We start from the raw sequence: 14,901 nt of genomic DNA, 5'->3' as shown, positions 1-14,901 counted from the left end.
ACTTTGTGTACTATGTGTTTGGCAAGCACAAGGAGCCCTAGCTAATATGGTATTTGCTTACACAACTTTACACATCAGTACCATATTCCTCTAACACATAAATTACACAGCTATCTTATCATTTAACTGAGAGAGACAAACTTTTTTATTACGTCAGTGACAGATGTTTACATGATTACACCGTTGGATAACTTCACACTTATGAAACTGTATTTTGTCTGTACTTTGTGAACTGTTCATATTTTTTCAGAACCATTGTGATACTATGAGAGCTTTGAATGATATATTTGGTATGGGATCACGATTTTTAAAGTACGTTTGAGGCAGATGACACTTTTGACATGAGTAGAGAATTTTTTTAGGTTTTGAAATTATTGCAGAAAGCTACGACTTTTTTGAGATTTGACTGAGGTGTTATGATGTTATTTTTCCGACGACGATGTTTATTATGCTGTTGAGGTATGTTTATGTCAATAAGATGATGCTACCATATATGAGGAATGTGATTACGTGTTTATATGTATATGAATAATAAATAGAAGTTAGGGACTCTTGACTTGTGAAAAAGGATGTTGGAAACCAAGAATCGTACTTTAAGAGTTATGAAATGTGTGTAAATGCGTGAATGTATCACAATGCCGGGGAAAATTTTTTTGGACACTGTTATATTCATAGGATTTTGTTTCTACACATTTGTAACGCAAATTCTCGACCTGAGAAATTTTTTATATGAGACTGTCACTGTAGCGGAAACTGCTGTCGTAAATATTTCGTTAAGAAAGGTAAGTGATCTTGACGTAATGCGTTTTTGGCGCCCAGCTGAGAGGTAGTCGTCTGACAAAAGAAAGCCATTAGGTGGAGAAAAAAAGAGGCCATTAACCTCGCTGTTTACATTCCTTTGTAGAAAGCATCGCAAAAACGACATGGTCGAACTTGAAAACATATGATTACACTGTGGAGCTCTTAATTTATGATATTTACTTAAATGCCTAATGAAATGACGAGAAATATTTTTATGTCTATACACCTGATTAATACTACTGTCTCTCTAGTTGAGAGATTTTTCTACTAACTTATGAAATGCCTCATGACTACTGAATGATGTTCTTATGCTTTACTTTGTACATATTTGCTCATTTTCTTTAATATCTAGTTTCTAGCTGCACTGCAGCATTGGTTAAAATAAAATTTTATGAATGTACTAATATAGATATTTTATGCCTACAGATCCAGTAAACAATAACTTAAAAAAAAACGAAGGAGCACAAAAAGACATTTCCCTTCACAGGACCTGCATACATAATTTTCTTTTCAACTACTTGGTAATATTTTTCGTAGAATAAGTTGTGGTGCACCACTTTAATAACATAGACATTAAGATGTGAATAGACATTTCCCTTGTCTGCATTGTTGTCTTTACTGTAATATTTTTTCTGCTTGAGTTATGTCATGTTTAGGTATAAGTTGCTGCTGTTTGCCAGGCATAGTGTTATTGAATTTGACTTTGTATTATTCTGTTAAGCCAGTTTTACTAATTATTTATTTTTATTGTTTGCTGCACATTGCCTTAGATTAGTTGTAATATTACAATTGCTTTGCTAATTTCTTAATGCTGCTTGCTTCGCGCAAATCTGCGTTTTTTTTCATTGCTGTTTATATTAATTGTTTTATGTGATGCTGCATTGCCTCGTCCCTTGGTATATATATCTGAGCTCAGTAGATTTAAGTTAGCTTAAGAGGGGTAGACTATATAAGAAACTAACTATGATGAATTTATCAGAAATGCATTGAGAAGCTATCAGAAAATGGTTTGGCAAAAAAAGGATACTGTACAATGGAGAAAAAACTATTTTTGACAGAGGATGTAAACAGAATACAGAAAGCAGGCTTAGATAGGACTTTTGGGAATAATGATGAACGAAGGGAGATCTCCATACAAAATACTGCAGTAAAACAAACCCTGTCCTTTCCTTGTATTATTCCGCTATATGTTTGTGTACCCTTGTGTATTTATGTTCTTCCTGTATTTATATGTGTATCTGATAAGATTTATGTTGTAGAATTTTTCTTCTTCTAGTACTTAGCTACATGAACTATGATGAGGAATACTGTAATCCTCAAATATAATTTGCATTAATAATATGTTATTTACTTTGTAAAGATGTCTAGACATTATTTATTCTGTTTTAATGCTCATGTGTAAAGTTGATGTTTCAAAAGTTATTCTGATCTTTTATGTATGTACTCATGTCATAATTCCTGTAACACTGATGTATATGTTATTTCGATTCTTTTGTAAAGCCTGTATTACTACAAATGTTATCTGTATTGTTATGTTTTTAATGATGTATTTTGTATCTTTGTAATTGTATTCTCATGTTATAATATTGTAATTGACACCAGTTAATCAAATTAAGTAACTTGTAAGTTCCATTTCACTGCACACTTTTCTGTTGGTCATAGTATATGGACAATATGTGAGAAGTAGGGACTGTTTGTGTTTGCATGTGTGTTAATAATTCAGCAAGGGACTGGATAACAGCATTGCTGGTTCTAAGGACAATTCCAAAAACTTTGTGAGTGCACAAGTGGTGGTTTATGGACTTGCTATCTTCTCTGCAAGACTCTTCAATGGTGATTGTGCACCCGCACAGTCACGGCAGATGGCTGCTGGCCATCTCTACCAGGACTACAGTGGGCCTGTCCACACTTTCTACGAGGACTGCAGTGGGTCTGCACCTCTGGTGGCCCGCCAATACCTTCACCTCTACCAGGACTACAGTGGGCCTGTCCACAATTTCTACAAGGACTGCAGTGGGTCTGCACCTCTGGTGGCCCACCAATACCGTAATCTCTACCAGGACTACAGTGGGTCTACTCTGTGATGTCCTACCTACCAATATTCTTCAAAACTTCGACTGAATCTGTTGTGGGTTTGCTCTGTTGTGGCCCATTACCTGTCAGCATGTCAAGAGTCAGCACTGTCTTTCAGTTGGAAGGACAACACTACTTCTTCAAGACTTCATGGAAATCCACTACTTCAGTGTGCATTGTCTTTTACTGCTCAGACTTAGAAAAAAAAAAAAACCTCTGAAATTTTACTGTGATGAACAATCTGGACTGTCTTTATGGACTGTGAGAAAATTTTAGCTTTTGACCGACATTGTATAAATAGGTGTGTGCATTTGATATCTTTGTTATTATAATTATGAAAAATTTTATCAAATCATTATTGGCCACTGCCCAAAAATATTTTGTAAAATTTTTTGTGGGGAGCATGGGGGCTATGTAAGTAGGCTGTTTAGATTTTTATATTGCTAATGCCACGTAGCGCTCTGTATGAAAATCACTGGCTGTGCTGTGTGCAGTCTGTGGCTAGTTTGCATTGTTGTCCGCCATTGTAGAGGGGCAGGTGGATGTGAACAGCGCTAGCGTTGCGCAGTGGGAGGTGAGCCGCCAGCAGTGGTGGATGTGGGGAGAGAGATGGCGGAGTTTTGTAATTTGTCATGAACTGATATATATATTATGACTATTAAGGTAAATACATTGTTTGTTCTCTATTAATATCTTTCATTTGCTAACTATCCCTATCAGTAGTTAGTGCCTTCGGTTGTTTGAATCTTTTATTTAGCTGGCAGTAGTGGCGCTCGCTGTATTGCAGTAGTTCGAGTAACGAAGATTTTTGTGAGGTAAGTGATTTGTGAAAGGTATAGGTTAAAGTTAGTCAGGGCCATTGTTTTGTAGGGATTATTGAAAGTCAGATTGCGTTGCGCTAAAAAATATTGTGTCAGTTTAACCACAGTCGTGTACAATTGTTCTAAGGGGACGTTTCGAAGGTTAAGCGGACACTGCGAATATTAAGAAAACGTCAACAGATTACGAGAAATATTTCCTCGTTATATAGAGTTTCGTTTGCACAAGCGCGAGAATTACACGGGTTATTGACGCCCTTGTGGGTAAATGCTGATTCATCAGGGAACAGAATACATCGAATGCAACGTTCCGTACGAATGAGCTGAGATCAGCAACACAACAGGTGTCTGCAAGAGCGCAAAATTATTTGCAGTTGACGATGGACTTTTTGAACATCTTTTGTGAGGAAATGTACACAATAAAAAAAGCAATTAGGTCACAGAACAGGAAATGTGTTCCTATGACATTTTTGTTCAAAATCGGCAATACTATCACCCGTCAAACCATACACGTTTCCTCCTGATTAATCCAGCATAAAAAAATTTCAAAAATTGCCATCGTCACCCACGTGGGTGACTCGAGAATTGCCAAGGCACCCATTTACCAGCGCGGTCAACGTAAAATAGTGTCACAACAAGAGATCTACGGGTAGGTATTGTTGTAGTTAGTCGACAAACCTCGAGTTCCTCCAAGGCTTCTAGTAACAGAAGTACTGATATAAGCTGGAAGCCAATCACCTGGAACTTGAACTAAATTCCATTTATTTTATGTCAATTTTAGCTTATTATCTTTTAAAAAAATGGTTCAAATGGCTCTGAGCACTATGGGACTTAACATCTATCGTCATCAGTCCCCTAGAACTTAGAACTACTTAAACCTAACTAACCTAAGGACAGCACACAACACCCAGCCATCACGAGGCAGAGAAAATCCCTGACCCCGCCAGGAATCGAACCCGGGAACCCGGGCGTGGGAAGCGAGAACGCTACCGCACGACTACGAGATGCGGGCTATCTTTTAAATATTCTCTTTTATTACTACATTAATATTAACAATGGTTGTTGTTAACATTATATATATCCCAGGTGTCTCTACTAAGAGCTCTCAAGAGAATTAACGCATTTTGTCCGTTTTTTCCGCAAATATTTACAACTTTGTTTTGCAATGTGTAGCTGGAGCCCGCCCACACAAATAAAGCTCAATATGTCTTCTATGCGACGTCCACAGTCAACGGAAAGTGTCGGTTTGTTTCCCGTTTGATTTTAATGCGGAATTTTACGTGTCCATTCGGTGTAGCGGTCCCAAATTAGTCTAGTGCGATATTTGTTGCATCGATCTGTATTAAGTGGGACGGTAAAACACTAAGATTTACCGGTACTGCAGAAGCGACTAGCAGCGCTGCTGCATGGAGGTACCAATCGTCGTGGGCGAGGGCGCTGCTAGTAGCTGCTGGAGTACCGGTTATTCTTAGTGTTTTACCGTCCCACTTAATACAGATCGATGCAACAAATATCGCACTAGACTAATTAGGGACCACTACATCGAATGGACACCTAAATTCCGCATTAAAAATCAAAACGGGTAACAAACCGACGCTTTCTGTCGACAGTGGACGTCGCATAGAAGACATGTTGACCTTTATTTGCGCGGGCTGGCTCCAGTTACACATTGAAAATCAGGAATTGCAAGTATATACTGAAACATCAGAGAAAAATGAGCCTGGCGCCTCTTAAGAGAGACACCCTGTAGGTCCCACCATGAGTATTGAACACTCATGATCTATTTAGAGGTTCCAGACAACAGGTCTAAAATTCATGGCTATGAATTGAATTGAACTGATTTGTTTCTAACACTGTCTGTCTAGAAGATATCTCCTGTTAGACCGAAAAAATCGCTGTCGTTTCTTGGGAGGTTATCTTCATAGAACCTCCTACAATGATTTCTTCCATGTGGGCTACTCTAATTGTTTTGTAGGCACGCTCCTCCAGCTGGTACTACAGAGGATTTTTGTGACGTTCCCTGGCCAGGTGGATTTCACATTTGGTCTGTGACTGACATTATCGTTGTATTCTTCGCAGAGTTCGAACTCAATGCCCACGCTCTCACTTCCTGTCCCAAAAAATAACCATCGAACAAAGTTCCTCCAGACACGCCACGCAGTACCTCTCTCTGTCACCTCCATCGCGCACGTCACTGATTGTTTGAGAAAACATATGCACCAGTGCGTAGCAGTGCCTCTGTATCGCACTTCCAGCAGTGTGTATCACTACAACCAGCACCTGGATATTATTTGCCAATGATGCTGTTCTTCACACGAAAGTATCATCGGTGGATCAGTCTAAGAAATGCAGAATGACTAAGTCTCATTGGACTACCGAATGCAAGCACTCATTCAATGTGGGTAAATGTAAATTAACGTCCATAATGAAAAGAAAGGGGGCTACAGCATCTGTTTTCAATACAAGTGGTTAACTTTTGGAGTCTTCCACACTGTTTAAATATCAAGAGATAACACTTCCAAGCCCCATGAAATGACATAAAGACGTAAATCAGCAGCGGAGAAAGCGAATGCAAGACTTATATTCGTCTGTAGTGTCTGAAAAGTTACAGTGCATCTATTAATGAGAACGAATTTAAGAGGTGAATCAGGCAAGTTCTAAGAATACTGCTATAGTGCAACAAATTCATATCAAGTAGCTATCACAGCAGATATCGATAGAACTGAAAGGTTTGTGGCTTGGATCGTAAAATATTAGTACAGCCCTTACAATGGAAGATGCGTGACATTGTCCTTAAGAAACACTTATGTGTAATGATTTACACAATTTCGGTGTTTATACAGCGTCTGTGTGCTACATTACAATGTCTTTCAGACATGACTTCATGCCTGTTTCTTCAGACATGAATGCACTTCTGAAGGAATGGATACTGTTAGACGATTCACAACTGTTGTTAATATTATGAAATGAATTCGGAAATTGCAAATGTATTTTGAAGTCAGCTGTACATTTTGTTAATGACATATGGAAATTAGTGCCACACCGGGACTCGAACCCAGGTTAACTGCTCATCAGGAGCAATCCGCTTAAAGACTTCAGCGCACGGGCTCGGGCTTCCATATGTCATTTCGTACATATCTCTTATGCTCGCACTTTGTTATCCCCGCACAGGGAGAGACAAAATTTTATTTCTTCATTTTGTCTGGTCGAGGCATAGGCAGGGTGATTCAGCAGCGTCTACCAAAGGGTTTTATGCAACGTGCAGTATGTTCAAATGTTAGCATTATCTGGCTCACTACGTGCAAACTATTGATCCTACAGAAAGAATGAACAGCACCTTTTTGTAGGAAATTTAATATAGTTAAATTTTGTACTGGGATACGTTTATGCTGGAGGCTACAGTTTAAAAAAAAATATTAGTTTGAAGCCCACTTTTGTACGTTTTTCTTGAATAATTCTAAATCCCGGAACTAAATTTGATTTGATTAAATATCCTACAATAAGGTTTTGTTCATTGTTTTCTTGTAAGACTAATAGTGCTTATCGAGCAAGAGAAAACGAAAATCATGCAGGTTGTATTTGAAGGCCTTGCTAGTTGCATAAAACCTATAGATGGGGGAAGCTGAATCACCCTCTATATCATCCATACATGTGTGAAGGACACTGGAATGTAATATGCAGACGTTGTAGAAACCAAACATTATGTAGTCATTGCTATACATGCCTTGACAGCCTAAAATGACATAACAAAAATTTGTCTGTCCCTCTGTGGGAATGACGAAATGCAGGCATATGGGACACGGAGAACATGACATCTGAAATTTTGGATTGGTCCAGGAGGCATGCATGGGATGCCAAAATGGTGGCACTGCAGCAGACGCCAGAACGTATTCGCAATCTGCGAATCCATTTCGTTAGACGTACAGGTGAGCTTGTTGTTGTTGGTGTGGTCTTCAGTCCTGAGACTGTTTTGATGCAGCTCTCCATGCTACTCTATCCTGTGCAAACTTCTTCATCTCCCAGTACCTACTGCAACCTACATCCTTCTGAATATGTTTAGTGTATTCATCTCTTGGTCTCCCTCTACGATTTTTACCCTTCACTCTGCCCTCCAATACCAAATTGGTAATCCCTTGATGCCTCAGAATATTCCCTACCAACCGATCCCTTCTTCCAGTCATGTTGCGCCGCAAATTTCGCTTCTCTCCAATTCTGTTCAGTACCTTCTCATTAGTTGTGTGATCTACCCATCTAATCTTCAGCATTCTTCTGTAGCACCACATTTCGAAAGCTTCTATTCTCTTGTTGTCTGCCGGCCGGTGTGGCCGTGCGGTTCTAAGCGCGTCAGTTTGGAACCGCGTGACCGCTACGGTCGCAGGTTCGAATGCTTCCTCGGGCATGGATGTGTGTGATGTCCTTAGGTTAGTTAGGTTGAAGTAGTTCTAAGTTCTAGGGGACTGATGACCTCAGTAGTTAAGTCCCATAGTGCTCAGAGCCATTTGAACCATCTTCTTGTCTAAACTATTTATCGTCCATGTTTCTCTTCCATACATGGGTACTTAAATCTATGCTCGATGTCAACAAATTTCTCTTCTTCAGAAACTCTTTCTTTTCCATTGCCAGTCTACATTTTATATCCTCTCTACTTCGACCATCATCATTATTATTTATTTTGAGCTTAGAAAACTAGAATTAGCGGAAGAATATTTGTACGAAGTACCGTGTGATGTCCCCTTTATGGTGGAGAGTAATGAGCCAAATCATTTTCACCACCTTCATAACGTGTTGGTCAATGTTTGGGACACCATACAGCAGCGATTCTGGCGGCACAGAACCGACGAGTCTACCGTAGGTTTCCGGAGGTATGTGACATCAGTTGTCTGCGTTCAACTCCTGTAAACTATGGCCAGTGATTTGTAGGTACGGAACTGGCGCCCGATAGCGTCCTAGAAGTGATTTAGTTGAGACCAGCCGAATTTGTTGATTAATGTATCAAGGTAAGGTTAACATGCCTTTCACCCCACAGTAGCACAATAGTTACCGTGCTGTAATATCCCACTCCCTCCGGAGAAAATATCAAAGCAACAAGGAATACATGTGCTCCGCAGTTACTTTCACATAGTTTTAGTGTCTTAGATTACTATCACAGGCCACATGGAAGCCCAAGTGAATGTCCCACACTGTAGAATACTACCCCAAACAGTTTGCGTCAGTGTCTCGGTGACGTCCCGAGCAGGTGTGTTCCTGGATGACAGAGTATACAGAAACGACCACGGACTTCGTGCAACAATGAACGTGATTCATCCCATCAGGTGACATGTTACCAATAATTCACGTCCAACAATATGCGCTGAACGGTGTGCTGCGAAAGACTTGTGCCTACTGCAGAATTGTACTGTTATCAGATCTACCACGGCTGCCTGTACTGCTTTACGAAGCAGGCAGTTTTGCGAACGCCACGGTCTGTAACAAGGCGTGAACCTCCAACACCTTGTCACCAGGTCGCAAGCTCAGTTTCGTTAAATACATTTTCGTAGATAATCTCGGCAATAGCACGCCAGAAGTCAACCAGGTATGTCGTTTCCGTGGTCGTCGTCCCCCGATACCGAGCCATAACAGTCTGCATTTGTCAAAGTCATTTATGTCCTCCTGTCTATTTGCGGCTTGTACTGTCGCAAGAATGATACACATTTGTGTCTGCTCCACCGGATTGCGTGCCTGCAGTGCCATGAGTTGGCATTTAGTCTTGCACTGGGTAGCGATAGTAATGTTTGAATCATAGGTGTAAGTAAATGTAGGCAGAAAGTTCTGACTTTGCAGCAGAAACCTGTGCGTATCATATGTCGTACGTATTAAAGTCCAGGCTCGTACTACAAATTTCAGGTTAAGTACATGTCACTGTGAAAAATCCGTGGAAAGTTGCGTCTTTTATGAATAAATCAGTGTCCTGCTATTCGAAAGCTGAGGATGCGTTTAGGTGGCTATCAGGTACCACCCAATTCCATCACATAAGTCATGAAATTGGCCACTTGGTAACTGCTGTTTTTTTTGTTTAGTTTGGTATACTTTCTATAATATTAAATGAAGAACTCAAGCAACAATCAAAATATTAAGCAATAAATAAATAAAAAGGAAACAAAACAAACAAAAATACTAAACATCGAATAAACACTGTTTATTGAAGTTTTAGTGCTAAAATTTTTTTCTGGTTTGTTGCCTTTATATTTATTTATTACTAGCTGAATACCCAGCGTTGCTTCGGTATGTGTTTATTTCAATCTACTATTAGTCTACCTAACCTTCTCCCTCTCTCTATCCATCTCCTCCATCCTTCTCCTCTCCCTCCTGTATCTGTCAATCTGATCCTTCCCCCCTCTATCCACCTGCTCCTCCCCCTACTAATTCCATCTCCTCTTCCTCTCATTCTTTGCCCATCTCCTCCCCCTTCTTTCGCTGTCCATCTCCTCCTTCCCAATGCCCCTGTTCACCTCCTACTCCTTCCATTCTCTATCTACCTTCTCCGCTCCCCTCTCCTTGTCCATTTCCTTATCTTCACTTTCCATGTCAATTTCCTCCTCCTGTCTGTCTGTGCATCTGTTCCTCCCCTCCCCCTCCCCTCACTCTCATTCTCTCCCTGTCTCTGCCCATATTCTCTTTCCTGTCTATCACCACCCCTCATCTCTCTCTGTCCATTTTTTCCCTCTCACTGTCCATCTCCTTCTCCCCCCTTCTTCCTCCACGATATCACACTCACCCCACAGTATTTCTTTCGAAATTGTAACCAATATGTGTACCAAGTTTGGTTGAAATCCTTCCAGGAGTCTAGGATGAACTTTATATTCATGACTTTGCGGGCGTACGCACATTTCAAATGTCTTTCACATGTATTTAACATACGAGGGCTATCCAGAGCAGTAACAGACGTTTTTAAATAAAAAAATAAAGGATTGGAAAAACCAAATTTTGTCATATAATTTTTAAAGGTACACTCTTCAGCTATTGTTGTTGTTGTGGTCTTCAGTCCTGAGACTGGTTTGATGCAGCTCTCCATGCTACTCTATCCTGTGCAAGCTTCTTCATCTCCCAGTATCTACTGCAACCTACATCCTTCTGAATCTGCTTAGTGTATTCATCTCTTGGTCTCCCTCTACGATTTTTACCCTCCACACTGCCCTCCAATGCTAAATTTGTGATCCCTTGATGCCTCAGAACATGTCCTACCTACCGATCCCTTCTTCTAGTCAAGATGTGCCACAAACTTCTCTTCTCCCCAATCCTATTCAATACCTCCTCATTAGTTACGTGATCTACCCACCTTATCTTCAGCATTCTTCTGTAGCACCACATTTCGAAAGCTTCTATTCTCTTCTTGTCCAAACTAGTTATCGTCCATGTTTCACTTCCATACATGGCTACACTCCATACAAATACTTTCAGAAACGACTTCCTGACACTTAAATCTATACTCGATGTTAACAAATTCCTCTTCTTGAGAAACGCTTTCCTTGCCATTGCCAGTCTACATTTTATATCCTCTCTACTTCGACCATCATCGGTTATTTTACTCCCTAAATAGCAAAACTCCTTTACTACTTTAAGTGTCTCATTTCCTAATCTAATTCCCTCAGCATCACCCGACTTAATTTGACTACATTCCATTATCCTCGTTTTGCTTTTGTTGATGTTCATCTTATATCCTCCTTTCAAGACACTGTCCATTCCGTTCAACTGCTCTTCCAAGTCCTTTGCTGTCTCTGACAGAATTACAATGTCATCGGCGAACCTCAAAGTTTTTACTTCTTCTCCATGAATTTTAATACCTACTCCGAATTTTTCTTTTGTTTCCTTTACTGCTTGCTCAATATACAGATTGAATAACATCGGGGAGAGGCTACAACCCTGTCTTACTCCTTTCCCAACCACTGCTTCCCTTTCATGCCCCTCGACTCTTATAACTGCCATCTGGTTTCTGTACAAACTGTAAATAGCCTTTCGCTCCCTGTATTTTACCCCTGCCACCTTCAGAATTTGAAAGAGAGTATTCCAGTTAACATTGTCAAAAGCTTTCTCTAAGTCTACAAATGCTAGAAACGTAGGTTTGCCTTTTCTTAATCTTTCTTCTAAGATAAGTCGTAAGGTCAGTATTGCCTCACGTGTTCCAACATTTCTACGGAATCCAAACTGATCTTCCCCGAGGTCGGCTTCTACCAGTTTTTCCATTCGTCTGTAAAGAATTCGCGTTAGTATTTTGCAGCTGTGACTTATTAAACTGATAGTTCGGTAATTTTCACATCTGTCAACACCTGCTTTCTTTGGGATTGGAATTATTATATTCTTCTTGAAGTCTGAGGGTATTTCGCCTGTCTCATACATCGTGCTCACCAGATGGTAGAGTTTTGTCAGGACTGGCTCTCCCGAGGCCATCAGTAGTTCAAATGGAATGTTGTCTACTCCCGGGGCCTTGTTTCGACTCAGGTCTTTCAGTGCTCTGTCAAACTCTTCACGCAGTATCTTATCTCCCATTTCGTCTTCATCTACATCCTCTTCCATTTCCATAATATTGTCCTCAAGTACATCGCCCTTGTATAAACCCTCTATATACTCCTTCCACCTTTCTGCCTTCCCTTCTTTGCTTAGAACTGGGTTGCCATCTGAGCTCTTGATATTCATACAAGTGGTTCTCTTCTCTCCAAAGGTCTCTTTAATTTTCCTGTAGGCAGTATCTATCTTACCCCTAGTGAGACAAGCCTCTACATCCTTACATTTGTCCTCTAGCCATCCCTGCTTAGCCATTTTGCACTTCCTGTCGATATCATTTTTGTGACGTCTGTATTCCTTTTTGCCTGCTTCATTTACTGCATTTTTGTATTTTCTCCTTTCATCAATTAAATTCAATATTTCTTCTGTTACCCAAGGATTTCTATTAGCCCTCGTCTTTTTACCTACTTGATCCTCTGCTGCCTTCACTACTTCATCCCTCAAAGCTACCCATTCTTCTTCTACTGTATTTCTTTCCCCCATTCCTGTCAATTGTTCCCTTATGCTCTCCCTGAAACTCTGTACAACCTCTGGGTCTTTCAGTTTATCCAGGTCCCATCTCCTTAAATTCCCACCTTTTTGCAGTTTCTTCAGTTTCAATCTGCAGTTCATAACCAATAGATTGTGGTCAGAATCCACATCTGCCCCAGGAAATGTCTTACAATTTAAAACCTGGTTCCTAAATCTCTGTCTTACCATTATATAATCTATCTGATACCTACTAGTATCTCCAGGATTCTTCCAGGTATACAACCTTCTTTTATGATTCTTGAACCAAGTGTTGGCTATGATTAAGTTATGCTCTGTGCAAAATTCTACAAGGCGGCTTCCTCTTTCATTCCTTCCCCCCAATCCATATTCACCTACTATGTTTCCTTCTCTCCCTTTTCCTACTGACGAATTCCAGTCACCCATGACTATTAAATTTTCGTCTCCTTTCACTACCTGAATAATTTCTTTTATCTCGTCATACATTTCATCTATTTCTTCATCATCTGCAGAGGTAGTTGGCATATAAACTTGTACTACTGTAGTAGGCATGGGCTTTGTGTCTATCTTGGCCACAATAATGCGTTCACTATGCTGTTTGTAGTAGCTAACCCGCACTCCTATTTTTTTATTCATTATTAAACCTACTCCTGCATTACCCCTATTTGATTTTGTATTTATAACCCTGTAATCACCTGACCAAAAGTCTTGTTCCTCCTGCCACCGAACTTCACTAATTCCCACTATATCTAACTTTAACCTATCCATTTCCCTTTTTAAATTTTCTAACCTACCTGCCCGATTAAGGGATCTGACATTCCACGCTCCGATCCGTAGAACGCCAGTTTTCTTTCTCCTGATAACGACGTCCTCCTGAGTAGTCCCCGCCCGGAGATCCGAATGGGGGACTATTTTACCTCCGGAATATTTTACCCAAGAGGACGCCATCATCATTTAATCATACAGTAGAGCTGCATGTCCTCGAGAAAAATTACGGCTGTAGTTTCCCCTTGCTTTCAGCCGTTCGCAGTACCAGCACAGCAAGGCCGTTTTGGTTATGTTACAAGGCCAGATCAGTCAATCATCCAGACTGTTGCCCCTGCAACTACTGAAAAGGCTGCTGCCCCTCTTCAGGAACCACATGTTTGTCTGGCCTCTCAACAGATACCCCTCCGTTGTGGTTGCACCTACGGTACGGCCATCTGTATCGCTGAGGCACGCAAGCCTCCCCACCAGCGGCAAGGTCCATGGTTCATGGGGGGGTCTTGTGTTTCCGCCCGGGATCGAACCGGGGACCTTCTGCGTGTTAGGCAGACGTGATAACCGCTACACCGCCATAATAGCCATTCTAACTGATGCAGCTATCACGCCGAGGCACCAGTTTCTCAATACGGTCGCTGTACAAACCTGCATCCATATCAAACCGTTGCGTAGAGAACAGTATCTCATTGCTGGGAATGGGTGGTAGCCGCTCGGTGTCAAATCCGGGCTGTATGGTGGATGATCAAACACCTCCCATCCAAAACCACGTAGCCGTGTGTGGACTTGCGCTGTCGCGAAAAACAAAAAAGAACTTTTGTGCTATGTTTTCTCCGACACATTATTCCTTTTCCGTACGCATCCTAAAGATCGCTACAAATTTCAATTGGCTTGCAATTTCTTGCAAAAAAAAAAAAAAAAAAAAAAACCAACCACAGAACTCACTTTCGACGCGACAGGATTCTCTATTGCAGAGCAATTTCTTACACGTCACAGAAAGCAAAGAAACGGAGACGAAGGCCACACGCTACTGCCGCAGGATGTGTACTGAGTGTAGAAACGTTATGGCAGCAAGATGGTGGCTGTAACCCCGCCCAATTTTGCAATAAATCAAGATGTCTGTTACTTTCTGGGCATCCCTAGTATTTCACACGTATTTGTACACATATTTCACCTGTATCTCTTGCGAATTGCTCCCAGCGATTTCATATTCTCGCAACTCAAATGACGGCTTATTTCGTGAACTATGTGGTGTACAGTGACATACTTTTGTAGGTACGTTCTGTGGTATATGTGGCTACTGTCAGCGAAATGGGTTGCGAATACAGTTAGTAGTAAATAAATAACCAATTAAAACGTTACGCTTCATGAGGCAGTTTTACTGCGCGAACAGCTAAAATGTAGACAGCGATAAACTTTTTTC

The 14,901-nt window shown here is 40.7% G+C and overlaps 1 non-coding gene across 1 annotated transcript; it reads right to left on the bottom strand.

Moving 5' to 3' along the window:
* Positions 1–13,987: 13,987 nt before the first annotated feature.
* Positions 13,988–14,054, bottom strand: Trnav-aac (transfer RNA valine (anticodon AAC)). Its single transcript has one exon. It is a non-coding gene; the product is annotated as a tRNA-Val (tRNA).
* Positions 14,055–14,901: the final 847 nt, after the last annotated feature.

This window comes from Schistocerca cancellata, chromosome 2 (assembly GCF_023864275.1).
Source record: "Schistocerca cancellata isolate TAMUIC-IGC-003103 chromosome 2, iqSchCanc2.1, whole genome shotgun sequence".
Lineage (NCBI taxonomy): Eukaryota > Metazoa > Arthropoda > Insecta > Orthoptera > Acrididae > Schistocerca > Schistocerca cancellata.
The sequence above is the reverse complement of the archived record's forward strand: the minus strand, read 5'-3'. Positions and strand labels throughout refer to the sequence as shown.